The sequence below is a fragment of the Alnus glutinosa genome, chromosome 5, assembly GCF_958979055.1.
Source record: "Alnus glutinosa chromosome 5, dhAlnGlut1.1, whole genome shotgun sequence".
In the NCBI taxonomy this organism is placed as follows: domain Eukaryota; kingdom Viridiplantae; phylum Streptophyta; class Magnoliopsida; order Fagales; family Betulaceae; genus Alnus; species Alnus glutinosa.
In genome coordinates this window covers 23827061-23834223 of record NC_084890.1, presented here as the reverse complement: position 1 = coordinate 23834223, position 7163 = coordinate 23827061, and the positions used below count along the sequence as shown (strand labels likewise).

The following is a 7163-nucleotide window of genomic DNA, read 5'->3' as shown; positions in this document are numbered from 1 at the left end:
TAGCCATCTGAGTTTGAACGCCATTATTGACATTTACTTCATAGACGCCCTTTCCTTTAAGTCCTTGTCTTTCTCGGGATGAAAATTGTTGGGAGTTTTCGTTTAAAGTCTCAAAAAGTTCTATGGCCTCCTCGCTATTCTTCTCCATTAACATGCCTCCACAAGCTGAATCTACAAGACTTTTTTTTAGAATAATTTAAACCTTCATAAAAAGCTTGTACCTGATCGTCTTGAGATAGATTATGATGTGGACATTTTAGAAGTAGCTCTTTGAAGTGTTCCCATGCCTCAAAGAATAGGTCTCCATCTTTTTGTTGGAAGGTTTGAATCTACCTCCTCAATTGTCTAGTCCGTTGGGCTGGAAAGAATCTTTTCAAGAACTTTGTGGTCAACTCCTCCCAATTGTGAATAGACCCTGCAGCCAAAGAATTCAACCATAACTTAGCATTATCTTTCAAGGAAAAAGGGAAGAGAATTAACCTGATTCCTTCCGCATTTAAGCCATGGATGTTTTGAGTTTTGCAAAGATCAAAGAAGTCCCGAATGTGTAGATATGGATCCTCTGTAGGTGTGCCTCTATAGTGTGGAACCATATTGAGCAACGGAGACAAATCAAAATTGCTTTGCACATTTGGTTGAAAAGCAATGCAAGAGGGTTGATTTGGATTTTGTGGTATGAAGGAACTCTTCATTGGCTTCCGCTCGGACAGATTCTCTACACATACTTCTGCCATGTCGTCCTCAACTTTGAATACGTTTTTTTTTTTTTTTTTTTTTTTATTTTTTTTTTTACATGAACATAAGCATAACAAAAGGAAAACAAAAACAAAAATAAAAATTAAAGGAAAAAAGCCTTCTTCTTTTTTTCTTTTTTTTTTTTTTTTTTATTTTTTTTTATTTTTAGATTATCATAAACAGAAATAACTAAAATAAAAGGAAAAACTTTAAAAACAAAATTTAACACAATCCCCGGCAACGGCGCCAAAAACTTGTTGTGCAAATATTTACCTAAATAAATAGGCAAATACTTGTACGTTTTACTCGTAAGTGCACAAGATCAAAATAATAGTATAGCAGGCAAATACGAGATCATTCCCACGAGGATTGGTATAAATTGTATTTAAAGAGAAATTCCTAAAAGCGATATGTTGAATAAGACATGATAAAAGATTGAATTAAAAATACTATGAAGAAAAGGTAGGGCTTCGATATCCACCGCTAATCATACTCAAATAAGATTTGCAATATACACAATACTACAATCATAACATGATGCTTAATGCTTACCAGCCACAAGGGAATGGTATCTTCTCCTAAAACTATTGATTTCCCTAAACAACGAGTTAGGCATGGTATCTACTCTAACTCTTTTCTTCCTTGAAGAATTTAGCATGGTATCTACTAAGTTGTTCTTCAAGAAAACATAAATCTATGGAAATCGGTAAACACACTCAGATTGGAATATGATATCTATTCCAATTGTCTTTATGTTGATTAATCCAAGAACCTGTGTCGGGGTTCTTCCGTTACTCTATTATGCCCAGGACTCGGTCATCCAAATTGACATAAATAACAAATCCATACCACAAGAATATGCTAGCTAAACATAAACATGCGAGGAATTCAAGAAACTAGAATTAATCAAGTTAAGCATCAATATATAAATTGTAACAAGGCAAATTGAAAAACTTAAAAAGACATGATTAGGGCTTCAATCGAGCCCTAACTAAAGTATTAGTTACAACTAATATAAACTAAAATTATATACATACAGAAAATAAATAAAGGAAGAAAATAAAAACTAGAAAGAACCTCCTTGATGTAGTCTTTGATTCTTCCTCAAAGCTTCTGTGTCTTTCTTCAAAGGCTAGAGTCCTATTTATAGGGATTAGTGAAGCTTTAGAAGCTTTAGAATTCCTATTACAATTCTAAGTAGGTTTTCTAGTTCAAAAAGAATAATTACAAGTCTTCTTATTTTCTGAAATTTCTATCAAAGTAGGAAAAGGATTCCAAAATTCGTACAGATTTGCGGTCTTTTATTGCGGGGTGATTTTGGCATGGAAAATGTCCGAATTAGGAAAAATCTATTTTTGACATATTTGTTTCCTTTCTTATTAGCTTTCCAACGCTATCAATTTTGTTGCAATCTGATACTTGAGCCGAAAGTTATGATTAAATTACTGAGACATGCTCATTTTGGATTCTTTTCAAAGATAACGAATTTTTGCCAACTTCTCTTTCCTTAAATTCAAAATTGATTTGGAGTTTGAATCTATCCAAAAGTGAGTTTGCTGACTTCATTATAATCTTGGAATTTGATCGGTTTTTCTTCTAAAACCTGTAAAATACAAGAAAACACAAAAACAACACAAAACATCAAATTATAACAAAACTAAGAGCTTAACATATGTAAATTAAGGGGCTTGAATGTGTAACATTCAGCACTTATCAAACCTAAAAATCAAAAACATCAAAATTTAATAATCACGGGCAACCAAAAGTCGCCGGAAAACGCCCTCCTGTGGCGTCGTCGGCGCGGGGCCGTGGCCCACCGGCCCGGCGTCGCCGTCCGCCCAGTCCGGTGGCTAGCCCACCGGCTGGGTCTCTTTTTTGCCACACTCTCTCCCTGCTTCTCCCTCTCCCTCGTCTCTCTTATACAGTTTTGGCAAGGGAAGAAAAAAAAAAAAGTGCAGAGAAGGAAGAAGAAAAGGAAGGAAAAGAAGAGAAAATAAGAAAGAAGAAAAATAATATGGGTTTGTTGTCCCTGATGCCGAGTGTGTGCGTGATAAAAGGAAAAAAAAAAAAAAAACATCAATGCTGAAAAGTTTTCAGAAGAATACCTCTTGGCTTGCAATTTTCAGAAACGAGCTGAGTAATTTATTTAGAGGATTTTTTTTTTCTACTGATGCCTTGAAGTAGTGTGAGAGTGATGTTTAAATAGAGGAAGAAGAATGGCATCGTGGCTGAAAGGCTCATGCATGGAATCAACGTGTCGTTGCTTGGACTGAAATGTGGCAAGAAGTGGCAAATGGTTTTTGCAAAGTGTCAAAGGTTTTTCAAGCCATCCTTTGTAACGTGTAAGGGCAATTGCAATCTGTCATGAGAGAGATGAAAGGTGGAAGACATCGTGTGACTAAAAAAATAAAATGCTTCCTTAATAAAACGACGCCATTCAAGTTTTTATATATATATATATATATATATATATATATATATATATATATATATATATATATATATATATATATTATTCTTTTAGGTCCAAAAATATTGTTAAAAAAAATTTTTGGGGCGTTATAACCTTCCCTCCTTAAAAAATTTCGTCCTCGAAATTAATTTAACTAATTACTCAGCATATTTTATTGCAAACAGTAACAGCAAAATAAAATTATTTAATTAACAAACACAGACATAAACAATTATACCTGATATACTAGCTTTCCTCACTAAAAAGAGATGGGTATTTCTTGCGGATTTCGTCCTCTAGCTCCCATGATGCTTCTTCTATCTCTTGATTCCTCCATAAGACTTTCACTAATGGGATGCTCTTGGTGCGCAATTCTTGGACCTTACGATCTAACAACTTCACTGGAATCTCTTCGTAGGTCAGATTTTCCCGTATTTGTAATGGCTCATAAGTGATCACATGTGATGGGTCCGAGATGTATTTCCTTAGCATGGAGACATGGAAAACATTATGTACTCCATCAAGGTTTGGTGGCAAAGTTAACCGGTAGGCTACAGGGCCTACCCTTTCTAAAATTTCAAACGGTCCAATGTAGCGGGGGCTCAGTTTTCCTTTCTTCCCAAATCTAGCCACTCCCTTCATTGGTGCCACTTTTAAAAACACTTTGTCGCCTTCTGTGAATTCTAGATCTCTACGACGTGTATCTGCATAACTTTTCTGTCTGTCTTGAGCTGCCGACATCCTCCGTTGAATCAATGCGACTTTGTCTATAGTGTCTTGGATAATATCTGGCCCTAAGATTCTACGCTCTCCCAGTTCGTCCCAATAGAGTGGGGAACGACATTTCCACCCATATAATGCTTCATAAGGAGCCATACCTATACTGGCTTGATAGCTATTGTTGTAAGCAAATTCTATCAGGGAAAGATATTTTATCCAGCTTCCTCCAAAATCTAACACACAAGCTCGTAACATATCCTCCAAAATCTGAATGGTTCGTTCAGACTGTCCATCTGTTTGTGGGTGATAAGCAGTGCTAAATCGTAATTTCGTCCCCATTGCTTCTTGTAAACTTTTCCAGAACCTTGACGTAAAACGAGGATCTCTGTCTGACACTATTGATCCTGGCACTCCATGTAATCTGACAATCTCGTGCAGGTAAAGTTCTGTTAGCTTCTCCATTGAGTGCTTCACTTTTACTGGTATGAAGTGTGCGGTTTTTGTCAATCTATCAACTATTACCCATATTGCATCATGACCGGTCTGTGTCCTTGGTAATCCCATCAGAAAATCCATTGCTATTGAATCCCATTTCCAAACAGGTACCTCTAAAGGTAGCAACGGTCCTGCAGGCCTTTGATGCTTTGCCTTGACTTGCTGACAGGTAGAACACCGTTCCACAAATTCGGCGATGTCCTGCTTCATTCCATTCCACCAGAAATACTTCTTGAGGTCGCAGTACATTTTCGTTCCTCCGGGATGTACTGAATATGGAGAGAAGTGTGCTTCTTCTAATATTAGTTTCCTAATCTCCTCATTATTGGGTACACAAATTCTATTTTGATATCTGAGCAGCCCATCTGATGTAATATAGAATCCCAGTCCTTCACTGATCTTCTTCTCCTTTAAACGAATGGTCTCATCATCTTTTTCTTGGGCTACACGAATCCTCTCTAGAAGAGTGGGTTGTATCTCCAATTTCGCCATTAATGCTTGCACTTCCCCCAGAACAACTTCCAATTTGAATCTTTCAAGATCTGTTTGTAATTCACGTGGCAAAATCTTTAAACATGCTGCTCCTCCTCTAGACTTCCTGCTCAATACATTAGCGACTACATTGGCCTTTCCAGGGTGGTAGTTAATTACGCAATCATAGTCCTTGATTAATTCTAACCATCGCCTTTGTCTCAAGTTTAGTTCTTTCTGTGTGAACAAGTATTTAAGACTTTTATGATCCGTAAAAATTTCACATTTTTCTCCATAGAGATAATGCCTCCAAATTTTTAATGCGAAGACTACTACAGCAAGCTCCAAATCATGAGTAGGGTAGTTTAACTCGTGGTTCTTGAGTTGTCGAGATGCATAGGCTATTACCTTACCGTTTTGCATAAGAACACAACCAAGCCCCTTTCTTGAATCGTCGCTGTAGATGACAAATCCGCCGGATCCGGAAGGAAGCGTCAAAATTGGAGCAGTCACTAGTCTTCGTTTTAGTTCTTGGAAGCTACGTTCACACTCCTCAGTCCACTCGAAGCGAGCATTCTTCTTTGTCAAAGCTGTGAGTGGGCCTGACAATTTTGAAAATCCTTCCACGAAACGCCGATAGTATCCCGCCAAGCCAAGGAAGCTTCTAATCTCATGGACATTGGTAGGCCTTTCCCAATCAACAACTGCTTCAATTTTCTTGGGGTCCACCGAAATACCTTCTTTAGAAATTACGTGCCCGATAAAAGAAATCTTTTCCAGCCAAAATTCACACTTGGAGAATTTAGTGTAGAGTTGCTCATCTCTAAGCCTTTGCAAGACAATTCTCAAGTGGTCTTCATGTTCCCCTAGGTTTTTGGAGTAGATTAAGATATCATCGATGAATACCACCACAAATTGGTCCAGAAATTCTCGGAACACCCGATTCATTAAATCCATAAAAGCTGCTGGTGCATTTGCTAATCCAAATGGCATTACTAAAAATTCATAATGGCCATATCGTGTGCGGAAGGCTGTTTTGGGTATGTCTTCCCTCCTTATCTTCAGCTGATGATACCCTGACCGAAGGTCGATCTTTGAGAAAATTTGCGCACCTTGTAGCTGATCGAACAAATCATCTATGCGGGGCAATGGATACTTATTCTTGATGGTGATTTTGTTGAGTTCCCGATAATCAATACACATCCGCATCGTGCCATCCTTTTTTTTTCACAAAAAGCACTGGTGCTCCCCATGGTGATACACTTGGGCGTATAAATCCTTTGTCCAACAACTCCTGTAATTGCTCCTTTAGCTCCTTCAATTCTGCTGGCGCCATCCTGTATGGTGCTTTAGATACTGGGGCAGCTCCAAGGGTTAACTCGATACAAAACTCTATTTCTCGATCAGGAGGGAGTCCTTGTAAATCTTCAGGGAAAACATCAGAAAACTCCTGAACTACAGGTATCTCTTCAATTTTCTTTTCTTCCAATGGGGTATCTACTAAACACGCTAAGTAAGCCTGATATCCATCCTGTAACAACCTCTTACATTGAACTGCCGAAATTAAACGTGGGGCAACATTCACCTTTGTCCCTATAAATTTAAACTTAGCTTCTGATGGCAATCTAAAAATTATTTCTTTGTGATGGCAGTCAATTATTGCATGGTTGCTTGACAACCAATCCATACCTAGGATGATATCGAACCCATGTATATCAAATATAATCAAATCAGCTAATAAGGTTCTCCCATCTATATGAATAGGGTATTTACGAACAATTTTCGTGCATATCACAGATTTTCCCACAGGGGTAGATACCACTACGCCAATCTCCATTAGTTCTATATTTAGGCTATATCTTCTAACATAAGAGACTGATATAAAAGAATGAGTAGCGCCTGAATCGAAAAGAACTATAGCTTTGCCAGAAAATAGGGGTAAAGTACCTGTCACCACTTCATTTTTTGTTTCTGCATCGCCAGGAGTGAGAGCGTATACTCTAGCTTGGGTAAATTGCTTCTGTCCGCTTCCCTTTTGTTGGGGTCTGTCTCCTTCCTTCGCCTTGGGGCAATCTCGTACAAAATGTCCGGTTTGACCACATCGAAAACAAATATTAGTCCCCATACGACATTGTCCTTGATGAGGACGATTACATTTAGGACAGAGCATACTATTGAATGGGGCTGATATGCTCTCTTCAAATTTGGCTCTATGGTTATTCCCATTTTGTCTTCGTTTCCACGATGGTTGATTGTTTCCCATTGGAGGTGCTATCCTTTTTCTTGAATC

The 7163-nt window shown here is 37.9% G+C and overlaps 1 non-coding gene across 1 annotated transcript; it reads left to right on the top strand.

Annotated features, from left to right (window-relative positions):
• The first annotated feature begins 237 nt into the window (after positions 1-237).
• On the top strand, positions 238-344 carry LOC133869964 (small nucleolar RNA R71). The gene has a single exon (XR_009900592.1). It is a non-coding gene; the product is annotated as a small nucleolar RNA R71 (small nucleolar RNA).
• Positions 345-7163: the final 6819 nt, after the last annotated feature.